Raw genomic sequence first — 12,879 nt, forward strand, 5'->3', positions numbered from 1 at the left:
TCTCATTGATGTCGCACTGCCCCTTTCCACTACCCAAGTAGAATATGAACATGTTAAATCTAAAGCCGACAGGGCTACCAAGTTTATTGAACGAATTTAGCACATTTCCTAGCAAATCCATGATATCTTTCAAAAGGATAATACTAATTATAAACAACACCAGGTGCCACACAAGTTTCAAGTGGGAGACAAGGTATGGTTACATCTATAGAAAGAATGCCTTGTAGTGATCCAGATTGGAGCATTATTATAACAGTCCAACCTATGAGTGGCTTGATTTGGCCATATAATTTCATCATGTAATTGAATTTAACAATGATGAGTGAAGGACACAGATTCCAAGAGGTCTGGGGAGGTCAATTACTTGGGAAATTTAGCTTACTCATTGAAGGGAGAAGTTGGACAACATGGGATAGCCATTGGAGTATGGTTGTTGAGTTTTAAATGTACATGAATGGTGTGTTTGAAGGGGACTGTTGTTGGAAATATATTAAATTTAAAACAAGGGAAAAAAAATCCCTTGTTGGCTTGGGAACTGCACGGATAACAAAGGGACAAAAATTAATGTGTAACAAGTTTACTGACAAGGGAACGACGTAGAAACAAAAAAAAAAAGGACAAAAGAGATTCGAGGGTGGAGGAGCTCGACTTAGAAATAGTATCCATGGATCAAAGGGTAAGGTAGAATTGGTATTGTAGGAGGTAGCGCAGACGAGAAGCGGAGTAGCAACGAAGAACAGAGGAGAGGCAGCAAGGATCTAGGTTTTCCTAGTGCATTGTTTGGCCATTATTAGATAGCTGGAAGGCGAAGGAAGTTGGCCTAGAGATTTCCTATGCATTGGTGAATTGTTGAGCAAATGGTGGGTGGAGGAAGAGGAACGTCTAGAGTCCATGTTTCAACTAGTATAATGGTGCTTATTCCCTTGAGAAAGACCACCTCAGACCCTTGGAATCTAGGTCGAGGGTGACAATTGCAAGTAGCTTGGATGCAGCTTGTCTATGGTTGGGTGGAGAGTCCTTGTCCCAGACTTAGTTGCCTTGGAAATCATAAAGTAAGTTCTATTATGTATCTGCAATGCCCATGAATACATGTTTGTATTTCAAGATTGAAATGGTATTTGTAAATGAATTGAATGTTTGTTGCATTTCGGATTTTGACATGGTATTGCAGAGAACAATTTACGACTACATTTTGTCCTTATGATTATGAATGGTATAATGTGTTATGTATATAGTCTTAATGAGTATAATTATGTTACATTTCTGGGTTGAAATGGTGTGCTTATGAAATACATGAATGTGCTTTTGCATGACTAGATAAACAACATATACTATGAAACCTTGAAGGCAATACAAATATCTGTATGGATCTGAGTAAAAACATGACAAATATTGGCATAAGAACCTCTTTTATTAATGAATAATGGTTAAATTGAGGATGTTTGTGCTAACAATGCCTCTGCATACATATATAGATGTATAAATATATATTGGTTACAATCTTGTGAATCAGTTTATGAGGCATGTGTTGATGTTGAGGATGACTTCCTCTTTTAACTATAATAACTTGTGTCCTTATTCTCAACCATGCATTTTCAGTAGTCCTGGAGGTCTTCGACAAGCACCACGGTGTTTTTGGTCAAGGAATTATAAGCCTTAAGGTTTCCTTTGACCTGAAAACCATCGGGGAATGTTGATCTCCTTAGCACCTTTTTGGTATTTTACAACTCTCGCGGACTCGGGATGAGTAGTTATGTTTTAAGCCTAGGAGGGGTAGTCAGCAAGTGCTTTAGTGAGCCACCATAGACATCGAACGTTGGTGTAGATATTGGTGTCTGTAGAACCATGTGGCCAAACCATGGTTGAATATACCAGCGGAAGGCTATAGGCACAGAGAGGGCACGAGCTTTAGTGAAGACCACTAAGACAAAAATCAAGTGGGTTGCTTCAGGTCTGATAAGTTCCCTCTAGTCGAGCCATGGTAGTGATCAATTGCAAGTAGTGTTGTGGAGAAATAGGGTAGAGACTTAAAATTATGATGTGGCCAACTAACCTTATCATTCAATCTAGCGGAACCTAGCCGTGGGAGCCTGGTCTTGGTGCACCCAGATTTCCCCTATCGCAATTGGATGAGGAATTTGACATGGCCTGAATCTTCTATCCTGGGAGTTTAATTCGCATCACAAATGTGATTGGAAGGGATGACTGCGCATCGGGCTAGCTAGGCCTACAACCCAGAGGCGAAGGGTGCATTCCCATTGGCCGAGATGGATCCCACGTAATAGCTCATCCCTAGGGTTAAATCTTGGAAGTAAAAACGAAATTACTCATGGTAGAGCATGGGATGATGTAAGTTCGAGCCACAATGGCAGACATGTGGCCCAAAAACTATGATATTAGTTAGGGACGACCCACTTAACAATTCTGCCTGATAGGCTCACCCTGGAACATTCACAAGAGTGCAGGAAAAAGGGAGTGAGCTGAGCGATGTGGGATTATGTGGTAGTGCTAGCACATGTACCAATTGGGAGTGAGGGTCATGTGAAGATGCAGTCCACCGACCCACATGTCCTGGGGAATGGTTCTTGGAAGCTAAAGAAACACACAAAGGAAAAGAATGGGGGAGTTGGGGTCAGGATGATGTGTCTCAGTGGTCCCCACCCCGGAGGTGTAAGATATGTGATGACAGAGATCACCGGGAGGCCAGTACTGGGGTGATGTGTCCCAAAGGGACCCACCCTAGTTTTTTAATGAAAGTGAGCATGCAAATAGACACTGGGGCATAGGCGTAGGGATGACGTGGTGTTGGGAACCACTTTGGGCCAATCGAAAGTAATGACAAGTGGAGGTGAGACCCACTATTCCACCTAGACCTGGAGGTCTCACCAAAGGCATAAACAACGGTAGGAATTTATGCGTCGGGAGAAAGTACGCAGGCTGGCGTAAGCCAAGTCAAGTTGGCAGAGCGTGCACTACCGGTTTTATGGATTGGTGGAGAGGTGGTCCCGCCTAACAGGTCAACTTGATTCTATGACCTCGAAAGAATAAAGAGATGCAACAAAGGAAGACGTTGATACAAAGGAATTAGGGTGATGTGGCACGAATTATGGCGGTAGTTGAGAGTTGGAGTGGCAGACCAATGGGGAAGGAGGTCAAGCAGCCCCATTATACATGCAAGCCCAGTAAAGAGGTCCAGACGGGTAACAAAGGAGTATGCATAGGAATTTTCGGGATTACGTGTCCCAAAGGGTCATCCTAGAGGCATAAGGAGAGCTAGCATGAAAGCGTCGAGACAACATGGGCAACTTGTAGTTGTCTGATTTAGTTGATCGCAATGGAATTTGTTGGGTGTGGGAGCGCGATATGCATATATATATATATATATATATATATATATATATATATATATATATATATATATATATGCATGCGTATGTAAATTTTAAAAGGGAAGGTGTGATCCATGTATAATAATATGTATGAATGCAGAGGCACGTATATGTATATAAGGGTGCCCATGCGTATATACATGTGTGTGTGTAAATATACATATTTAAATATATGTAGAGTTGAGAGGCTCCAGTTACGGGGCTAAGAGGATGAATTTGGAATCTTAGATGAAGCATCCAAACCCTAGCATGATAATTGACAATTAAGAGAACAAAGGGAAACAAACTAGTATCCCATTCCTCAAACATTACTTGAGGAGTTGGGTAAGCAGGTAGCACCCCACTGGCAAGCAAGTGGGTTGGCATTGTTACAAGAGCTATCAATGCATCCAGGTTCAAAACTTGGACTAGATGGGATCTAATTATTGAATTTAGGCTTTTGTGATCCATATAAAGTTGAGAAGATTCTTCGGCGAAAATCACATAGAGATACTTTTGTCAACGCGTTTCGAACCAACCAATGTGGTTCATCGTCAGGACAAGATGAATGAACAGATATCGCTTTGCATATTAAGAGATAGAAGAGTTCCCGAAAATGGGTTTCATAATGATCTTCAGTAAATTAGCTAAGCCAATGTTTAGGTGTTAAAAGTAGGTCTAAATTTGGTTTACTGCCTGCATGGTAATAATGCATGGATCCTTGGTTTTGGGATGGAGCTCAAAGGCCTTGATGTGAGTAGGATGGTATCCTTCTCATGGTTTTGATTGGAATTTCATATTAACTGCAATGATGTTTGGCATGTTATCGTGATAAATTCCTTGGAAATGCATGAGATGGCTGGCTAGCATCAGGAGAATTGTTTTCATGTGTTGGTTTCTATGTTTTTCCTTGTAAGCACTTGTTCTTGTGGTTAATGCCTTTTTGTTTAAAGAATGAAGATGATAATAGTTAGGGATGAGTCTTAATTCCTATAAGACAGGATGGTGCATGTTATGATGTTGATGTGATGATTAATTCCTCATTAGTGTCCTTAAAGGCTGCATATGCCTTGATTACCATCCTTGGTGAAAATGTTGAATTCAAATCGTTGTTGGTCTCGGTACAAGAGGATGAATGAAACTAATAATGTTCATTTTGGCACAGTAAAAACCTTTAATCTTAGTTGATATATCAACAAGTTGATATATGCATGTACATGTAGCAATTCTGGTTTTCTAGAAAATAAAACTTATGTTGGAAATAAAATATGCTTATTTATGTCAATGAACTTTGAGACATGTGGCTAATATGTAAATTGAGATATGTGTATAGTTGCAGGGTAGCATGCTAGGAATAATAGGGTAAGATATATGTGTGTGTGTGTGTGTGTGTGTAGCTGAGTGTATGATGGCTAAAAGTGCCATGAATGATGGACTTATGGAGATTGAGTTGATTTTTGGGTACTGTTTATTTTATGCTTATTTATTTTATTTTATTTTGTGTTGTGGCTTTAATGTTTTTCCCTCATGGACAGATATCATTTTATTTTACCCTTGTGCAAGGCCATGCTAGTTTTTTATTTTGTTATCATGTTGTTTTCGTCTTATGTATGATGTTTATTTATTGCAGCTTTATGTATGATTGTTGTTTTGAATTTCATGTCCTTTTCCAATTATTGCTCTTATTCTTCCTCTTACATTGGCCTTTGATTTTTGGAAGTCAAATTGCATGCTTGGGGATCTTGGAATAAGGAGATTGGAGTGGCAGGAAGTCCACAGAATCCTAAAGAAAAAGAAAAAAGAGAGGGCAACATTTGATAGGCATGAAGAAGAACATGCCAAGTAAAGTTCCAGGAAAAATGGAACGTTATTGGGAAATGGACATGAGCAGAAAAACAAGTAAAAATGAGACAATAGCAGTGTGAAAAGGCAGTATAAGGCATGTGTGGCCTCAATTAGGGAGTCATATAAACCCTATATTTATGTGGTACAAGCTATGGTTGTTGTGGCCATGATTAATTAATGTAACAACCTAATGAGTTGGTTGAGTCCATAAGAATAACATACAAAGATATGTGCAGGCAGGAAAATTGCAAGATGGGAATTCTCTTAACCCTTAACTATACTTAGACATGTAATTATATATATTTCATATGTTATTATGTTGATAAGTACTTATATCTTGCACACAGATTATGTTGAGGAATATTGTATGATGCATCCATGATTATGTTGATGTATGGTGGTATATATTGCATACATGATCATGTTGATTGAGCTATATGTTTACACTTATGAGAATGCCATTTTGTTTGACAAGATTTTGTCAAGGACTCTTCTTTTGGAAGAGGGACTATTTAAATTTATTTAATGCGAACATGGATGGCATGAAAATATTCCCATTGCAATGAGGAATTTATTGGGCAGAAAGGAAATTCTGCTAAATTATAATTATGTGAACACAACTCTTACATTATGCCCATGTCAAGGTTGAGAACATGGTAAAAACAAATGATACATAATGGCCTAGTTCACCTGCATGGAGATAAGGTGGTCTTTGTATTAATGGAAACATGGTGATATGTTATGAAAGACAAGGTGGCCTTTGGAATTATTGTGGTATTGCGTAACTTGGAATGTTATGTATGCATGTGTTTATATTGTACATGTGAATTTGTTGTGCATGGGAATAGGGTAAAATTGTAGAACTTTCTACAAAACTAGATCTGATACCATGTAGAAATTCCTTGTAGATTCAAAGTGCAAATTGTAATATGATAAAACAATTGACTCGAATCTACTCTACTCATTAGCGGGAAAAATAAATGATCGATGAAATCACGAAACATATAAGAGAAAGAATTCAGTCACACATAACACTGATTTTCTAGGGAAAGCCATATCTAAAAACCCTTGATATTTGTATATTTCATTAATCAGAAAATATGAGAATATTACAATGCTTTGCTCAAGCCCGAGCAACTCTGCACTATCTCTATCTATCTCGCTACCAACCTGTGCACAAGGTTCTCTTGGCACACCTTTCTCTCACAGGCTCCATGCACAAACTTGTGCTTCCTATTGCTTGGTCTCACCAACTCGTGCTCACCAAAACAATGATTAAACTTGTGTTTTCATTCCTCCTTTTAAAGGCATTTTGAATGGTTAAAATTGGTGAGCTTTCTAATTAAGGAATCATTTATTTTAGGCCTTATTCTGATTTTATGCACTATATGTTTAATTTAGATGATTTTACAATTGATAGTACATTGTCCCTGAACTCCAATCTCAACTAGGTCTTTCTCTGATCTAACATGCATGAGTTAATTATGAGTAAATATTTAGTTTATTAGTTGATCACTTTAGGCAGCACCACACTGCACTTCAGGCAACACCCCACTGTTCAATGGGAAGCACCCCACTACTGAAGGTTACACCCCACTACTGGACCTCCCATTAATTCATCCATCAATTGGAACTAGTGTAACTGAATTTAACACAGTTAGACTGAATTAAAAAATTACAACTCAAAATAAACTCAACTAGTGCTCCTAATTGGAGGAGACACTCTACATGACTCTAGTTAGACCCTCAACTCGAATTAACTGAGCTAACTAAGTCAAATTAACTTAGTTAACTATTACAAGTTATCATGAGATGTGGAGTTACAATTTTATTCGCAATTTAATTCAAGGAAAAATTAAATTAGGATTTTTTCTTGATGTTATTTTTAACATTTCTTGTTGCTATTTTCAACACTCCTTGTCAACAAGGAATGAATTCAACTCTATCCTGATATGGTACCTTTGGAATGTTCTACATGCAACATTTGTCACTTTTTTTGTTCTACTACAACATCTACAACTGAAAAGCATCCAAACAAAATAAACTGAATCAATTATGTTTGCAACTATTTACTGGGAAAATTGTGTTGTTGTTGACTCTACTACTGAGCCTCCTACTGAGCCTCCTACTCTGTTGTTAACACTACTCTACACTTCTCAGTATTTGACTAACACTGATCCTCCTTCTACTAAATATTGTGGGCCCCATAACAAGGTAATGATCCATGAGATAAACACACCTTAATGGATCCTGCCCAGTTTCTGTAACTCTTGAGACTATTGCTTCACATCGCCCCACCTCACACCAAGAAGTATAATTGAATGCAAAGCGAACTATGATCTACTCATATTGTTGTTGTTATTTCTCTATTGTTGCTTTTGCACCGTTGTTGAAACTACTACAATAATGAGTCTGATCTCCCCATGTCGTGAAGTACTAGCTTCCATAGGGTTTCTCCCTCTGAAACTAGACTCCCTCTAAGTCTCGATCTCCCTATGGGAAATCCATCTGCTCCCTCCTGGAAACTTGCATTGTCCTCCTACACTGGAAACTGGACTAAAAATCTCTGCACTGGGAATCTTTTGGATGGAATTGTACCTACATATTGCAACTAGGCAATTCTCATTGCTTGTGTCTGCAAGAACAACTTCGAGTTCTTTTCTTCTATCGTGATTTCAGCGCCAATACAATGTAGAAATTTGTACACATCTAGCTCTAATACCATGTATAAATTTATACAAATCTAGCTCTGATACCATGTAGAACTTTCTACAAATCTAGCTTTGATACCATGTATAAAGTCCTTGTAGATTCAAACTGCAGATTGTAATATGCTAAAATAATTGACTTGAATCTACTCTACTCATTAGCAGAAACAATAAATGATGGATGAAATCATGAAGCATATAAGAGAAAGAATTGAATCACACATAACACAATTATTTTATGGGGAAAAACACAGTTAAAAACCCCTGCTATCTGTATATTGCATTAATCAGAAAATATGAGAAGATTACAATGCTTTGCCCAATATCGAGCAACCTTTGCACTATCTCTATCTATCTCACCACCAACCTATTCACAAGATTCTCTTGGCACACCTTTCTCTCACAAGATCCATGCACAAACTTGTGCTTCCTATTGCTTGGTCTCACCAAATCGTGCTCACCAAAACAATTATTAAAACTGTGCCTTCATTCCTCCTTTTAAAGGAAATTCGAATGGTTAAAATTAGTGAGTTTTCTAATTAAGGAATGATTTATTTTAGGCCTTCTGCTAACTGCATTCACCATCTGTTTAATTTAGATGATTTTACAACTAATAGTACATTGTCCCTAAACTCCAATCTCAACTAAGTCTTTCTCTGATCTGACATGCATGAGTTAGTTATGAGTGAATCTTTAGTTTACTGGTTGATCATTGTAGGCAACACCACACTACACTTCAGGCAACACCCCATTGTTCAACAGGAAACACCCCACTACTTTAGGTTACACCCCACTACTACAGGTTACACTCCACTACTGCAGGTTAAACCCCACTACTCGACCTCTCACTAATTCCTCCATCAGTTGGAACTTTAACTCAGTTAGACTGAATTAAATAATTACATCTCAAAATAAACTCAACTAGTGCTCTTAATTGTAGGAGACACTCTACATGAATCTAGTTAGACCCTCAACTCGAATTAACTGAGCTAACTAAGTCAAATTAACTTATTTAACTATTACAAGTTGTCATGAGATGTGGAGTTACAATTTTATTCCCAATTTAATTCAAGGACAAATTAAATTAGGATTTTTTTCTTGATGTTATTTTAAACATTTCTTGTTGTTATTTTCAACAAAAACTTAATTATGCGTGTTGTGTTGTACCATGTGTATAAGTGTGTGTTTTGCAATTTGTTTAGGACAAGCATGGGACTATCTAGATCTATGTGTTGTGTATATTCAAAATTTTCACACCATGCAAGTATGGGATTGTTTGGGCCTATGTTTTGTGTATGTGTAAAGTGTTTATGTGTGGATCGGTGTGGGCTTGTGTTCGGGTCAAGCAAATATGGGAATTTTTGTGCCTATTTAGGTGGAAAGGAACCTATGAATGGTAACGAGTACACCTCCTGTTGACAAGATACTACTTGAGTTGTAGTGCTCGTATTCGCAAGGTAGCGAAAGGGATTATATATATATATATATACACCTTGGAGTTGAAGTAAAAGAGAAGAGGAGAGAAAAGAAGGCATTGGACTAATCTGGGGTGTGTACGTGGTCAAAGTGAAGAGAAGGCACTGGACCAATCCGATGTGTGTATGTGGTCAATGTGAAGAGAGGCATTGCGTGCTTGCTAGATTGGTAACCAATCTGGTGTGTTTACGTGGTCAAAGCGAAGAGAAGGCACTAGGTGATTTCCAAATGGGATAACGACTCAGTGTGTGTAAGGGAAGTATCAAGGAGAAAATCAAGATAAGTATCAATATTGCATGTATTTTGAAATTTCTTCTTTATGAATCTAAATTTAATATTATGATTTATGATGGTTTGGGTTATGAGCTAACCTGGTCTTGTTATGATAGGAATTAAAGGAGAATTTGAATCCACCTCATGAATAAGTTTTTAGTGAGTATTTAAAGTTATTGCATTTCCTTAATGATGGAACTCATGGAGACATACGTGCTATGATGTAGGAAAGTATTAAATCGCCTAATTGGGTGGATGGACTCGATAGAAAGATAAATAGTTGCAACTGAAAGACATCAGAGTGTGCAGTGGCACATCGAGTAAATATTTCAAGAATGGGGCCATTGTGATACACTAACACCAATGATGTCAATTGATTACCATGAAGCATGCCATGACTGGTATAATTGTGATAAGGTGGGATTGCCTTGGTTGTGGACCCTTTTACTGCGAGGAAGCCTTGCCAAGGTATGGATCGCCCAAGGGACTGAGAAGCAGAGAAGGGGATGCCTGAACTTGGAAGGTGAGTGACTGCATGGAGGGGTAACCTGATTGGCCGAGGGACTAAGAAGCAGAGAAGGGAAGGTTGGAAAATAAATTTGGTTTCTTGGTCATGAGCATAGTCTATTGGAATCAAAAGCACATTGGGGTTGTATTGGGAAGCAATCAGCCAGGAACTATTTGTTGATGGAATAGGAGTGCAAGGAAAAGCAGTGTTGGACATTGGAGGAATGCTACCCCTCAAAACCAAGGAAAGAATCCAAGCTGGATTTGGTGCAGCAAAGGCACCACGAAATTGCATAAGAGCCATAGAAAGTGGGTACTCTAATTAAAAAATTTGTTGTGTAATTGTTTAGTTGTTGAGAAAGCAACTATAAATGTGTGACATGTAAATATATGTAAATGATGTAAAGAGTTGTAAATATAAATCTTCAAAGACAATATATTAATGTTTTCTTAATTTAACATGTTTTCTCTGTGTATATGGACAAAGAACACTAAGGACGGTGTTCCCCCAAGGGGGAGGGGTCTATAACAACCCAACATGTGAATGGCTTAATTTGGCCATATAATTTCCTCATGTAATTGAATTTAAAAATTAAATGGGTTAAGTGAGGGACACATATTCCAAGAGGTATGGGGAAGTCAATTGCTTGGGAAATTTAGCTTGCTGCTGAAGGAAGAAGCTGGAAAACCTAGGATAGCCATTAAAGGTTGGTTGTTGAATTTTAAATGCATAGGAACTATTGTAGCACAATCTAGCCCAGCTAAAAGGTCAAAGATCTTAAAAGAAAATCTCTAGCATAGGATCACATTGGCAGAGTAAGAAGACACTATTAAAAGAGACAAAGGAGCATCTAAAAATTGTTAGACGTTGTGCAAGAGTTGCTTGACACTACTTGGATGTTACAGAGACATTTTGTAGCAGTACTCTCTGTTATCTCTCAATTTAAGAATGCATATCTGATCCATCTAGTGATGAATCTGGCTATAAACAAAAGCAGTTGAAATGCGAAACAAAAACACTTTCTGAATTGCATGGGTCTTTATTGGTTGAGGGGGTGTCTTCTTTAAAGAAACATTCTCATCAAAGGGATCCATATGAAGATAGTGATCATTTGGAAAGGCACAGGTCATGTGATAATGTTGAAGATCATGAAAAGGATTTAAATTTTAAGCCTTTAAAACTGGATGAACCTAGTGTAAATGCTAAAATGAATTTGGGGGAGGTGATTTCTAGATGCCACTCTCAATCATCTCCTTACATGCTTGGATGGATTTGAAGGGAAAGGAAAAGTGATAACCATTGCTGCCACCATCAAGGCAGACATTCTAGATTCAACTTTAGTGCGACCTGGATGGTTTGATAGGAAAAATTATATCCTAAGCATGGGCTAGGTTGTCGAATTGAGACTCTAAAGGTCCATGCGTGAAACAAACATATGGAAGATGATGTTGATTACAAGTCTGTGGCCAGGATAACAGAAGGAATAGTTGGAGCTTAGCTAGCTAGCTTACTTGACATTGCAGCTGTCAATATGATGTGTGATGGAATAATTGAGATCACTACAGATGATTTACTAGAAGCAGCACAATTAGAGGAGTTTGGACTACTAGACATACGAAAAAGCAGTATGGACTTGTGGCGGAAGTTGGCTCTTAATGAGGTAGCATTGGTCGTGGTTTCTATTAACTTCCCATATTTGAAGGATACTCATATGATCACTATTGTCCCAAGATCTGGAAAGGAGAAAGGATTTGGGTGAATTTGCACGGATGCAACAAAGTTTGAGATGCCAAGCATCAATCGACAAACAATGCTCGATCACATCACTGTCAAGCTAGCTCCACGTGCAGCAGATGAAATTTGGCATGGAGCTGATCAGTTTTGTACAATTTGCGCAGAAACAGTAGACAATGCTACGTCAGTTGCTCGAGATCTTGTATTTGTTGGAATTTCCGATAAGGAAGAGTTTTATGGGCTATACGACTGCTGGTATGAAGTGAATCGGCTCAATTTGATGTGGAAGCACTGAGAATTCTTAACATGTGCTATGAACGTGCAAAAAATATTTTACAACAGAATCGGAAACTCATGGATGCATTGATTGATACTCTTATTGGGAAGAAGACCCTCAGGAAAGACGATTTTTTCCGTTTGGTAGAGGAACATGGTCATCTAGATCCCATACCACCACAACTTACCGAGGTCAGCGATGTTAGTCTTGCAGAATTTCGAGAAAAGATGATGGCAGGAAAGCATGTTTCAAATTCATCTTAAAGTTTACAGTTTATTTGTGACAAAGTTTTCATGTGGGAGGAAGGAGCAGAGTAATGGAAATTCTGAGCACAATGTCCTTTTCTTCGTCTAAGCACAATATTTTGGATCAACTTTTCTGCTTGAGGAGGAAATTATGATGTATAATCAGTGGTTCTACGGGTTCTTTTGTAAACGTGGATAGTTCAAAGGCATCTTCCTATTTTCAGTCCACCTGCAGCTGGGATGTTATTACCATTGTACCTGTAATCCTTCTTTTGTATACAACAGCAACAAAAGAAACAGTCTAGTATGTGATGCGTTCAATGTTTCAAATTGATGGCTCATAAAAACAGTACTCTAAATCAACGGAGTCTCGGGAGGACAAATTACACGAAATATAACATTAGTAGTGGTTCCGGTGGTGGAATCAGTAAAACTACCCATCGAA

The 12,879-nt window shown here is 38.2% G+C and overlaps 1 pseudogene; it reads left to right on the top strand.

Annotated features, from left to right (window-relative positions):
* The first annotated feature begins 3,106 nt into the window (after positions 1-3,106).
* On the top strand, positions 3,107-12,452 carry LOC149206271 (putative inactive ATP-dependent zinc metalloprotease FTSHI 2, chloroplastic pseudogene; annotated as a pseudogene).
* Positions 12,453-12,879: the final 427 nt, after the last annotated feature.

This window comes from Pinus tabuliformis, chromosome 1_2 (assembly GCF_031772625.1).
Source record: "Pinus tabuliformis cultivar Carrire ecotype Pingquan chromosome 1_2, CPIR1, whole genome shotgun sequence".
Taxonomy (NCBI): Eukaryota; Viridiplantae; Streptophyta; class Pinopsida; order Pinales; family Pinaceae; genus Pinus; species Pinus tabuliformis.